This window comes from Anas platyrhynchos, chromosome 20 (genome assembly GCF_047663525.1).
Source record: "Anas platyrhynchos isolate ZD024472 breed Pekin duck chromosome 20, IASCAAS_PekinDuck_T2T, whole genome shotgun sequence".
Lineage (NCBI taxonomy): Eukaryota > Metazoa > Chordata > Aves > Anseriformes > Anatidae > Anas > Anas platyrhynchos.
This window is the reverse complement of record NC_092606.1, coordinates 1260708-1262895: the sequence shown is the minus strand read 5'-3', so window position 1 is coordinate 1262895 and position 2188 is coordinate 1260708.

Sequence of the window (2188 nt, the reverse complement as noted above, 5' to 3'; positions counted from 1 at the left end):
ATTCAGCAAAAGGAGGAAAGACTCTGGTGTGTGTTCATCTCCCAAAGGCCAGTGTAGAGCTAGAAAAGGTGCAGGGAGGATGCACGGTACCTCCAGCTTCCACGTAAGGAGCTAAATGGACTTCAGATGCCTCATCCCAGAACACAAGCAGGTGACAGAAGAGAAGTCTATGAGCCTGCAAGTGGCATAGATAAGGCAAAGCAGGGGCCATTACTCACCTGAGGCAGCATCAGGGTGATGGATTATCTGGGGTTGTTCTCAGGCAATTTAGAAAACAAACAGGAAGTAATTCTTTCACCCACACGTAATTATGTTGGGAGACACATTGCCACAGGATCTCGTGAAGGTCAGAAGGACAAACAGACTCAAAAAGCCATCACACGAATTCAACACGTCTGTTAAGTACAACAGCTGCGTGGGGCTCAGAAGCCCCAGCATCACTCCTAGCTGGAAATGGGGCCAGCCCCCAGGGCAGGACAGCTCTGCAGGAGATCCCGCTTCTGCACCTTGTACCTGAATTACACGGGCAGGCACCAGACCGACCTTCATCCCCATCCCCTGTCAGGGCCAGTCTTGGACCACAGAGCCCCAGAGCACTGGCTCATCCCTCTTACACCAGCCCCAAGCGCAATCTGGCTGCTTTGTGCAAAGTGTGGGGAGAATATCTCCCCTCTCGCTTTGCTTTGGTGCTCGTCTTTTCTTTTGACAGGAAGGGGGAGGAGGCAGAGGTAGCTGGAGCCAAAACCCAGCCCTGGAGGCACTGAACTAAATGCAGGACACATGTTGGTGGTTCTTGCTCTGTGGCCTCTGACTTGCAGGCTTCCTACTGACAGCACCGAGACAGGGACACAAGGTATTTGTGTAACTCAAGAGCAGAGAAACTCATAGCAAAATTTATTTTTACTTTTTATAGGAAGAAAACCACTGCCAATGAAATTTCCACCAAAGGCCAGAGCCAGGTTCCCTGCTGGGCTGTGAGCAGGCTGCATACGTGGCTATGAGAGGCAGGGAGCTGAACCACCCCATGTCAGCACTGCCAGCAGCAGACAGGGGCACCATTCATTACACTCCATCTGCTCCAAAAACACCCTCTTTGCTCCTCCCCTCCTTGCTCTTTAAGAAGTCTTTGACTCACTGTGCTGCAGGAAAAGCAGCCCTGTGCCCCCTGAGGACCTGGCCCAGGCACTGCTCAGCTGCCCTGGTGTGGAGGGGACAGGGACAGAGGCCATGGGGGGAGGCCTCATGGAAAGCAGCCCCCAGGCTGCCAGGGGTCAGAAGAGCAAGGTCTGGGCTGACACGAGGCCACACAGCAGAGGAAAGCAGGAGCACAGCTTTGGGCTGGGAGGCAGGAAGCACTCCAGACGGAAGTTATAAATTAGGCATCTCCAGAGACCTCATTCATTTTACCCATAATAAAATTACCACTTTTCAAAGGGGAAAGCCCCTTTGAATGACTTCAAAGTAAGCCCACGGGAAGGCTCAGCTCAGATGCACGCATGCTCAGCCCCTGGTTTGCAGCCAAGAAGAACAGGGGCACTTCAGGGATGGGGCTGGTTCCCTGAACAACTGTGTGCACATGCACCTATCTACAGACGATAAAGGCAATACTCTGAGTTTAACATGCTTTGTTCTGTGCAATCCTAGATAAATCAGTCCATTCAATGCCTTAATTTCTCATCCATCCATGAAGTGTAGATACATCCTACTGAGAGAGACATTACCAACTGCAAGGTGCTCCAGTACCAGGGTAAGGACAAACTGTTTACTGGGACACCAACTCACATCATTGCACCCTGGCTTAAACAAGGAACTTATCAATACTTTAAAGAGAGGGTTTTATTGCTTATACAGTAGGAAGACTCCCATGTTTTGCTTTTTAACACACAAGTGTAACCAAGGGGCTTCCCAAGTCCACAGGGTAAATTAAAGCTGTTTTATATATGGTGGAATTGAGTACCAGTGCTCAGGGTAAGGCTTTCTAGTAAGTAATTCATCATAACATTAAATCCAGTTTTCAGGTCCTTCACAAAGTTTGAAGTAAAATAAACTCTACGAGATCTGAAGCTTGACCTTTCTGTATCTGTTGAAAACCCATTGGGATCTTATCTCACCTGCTTATCCCACTAAGCTCCCTTCCCAACTCTGAATCACAAGAGGTCTGGAAATGAAGGCTCTTAGTCATCACAGG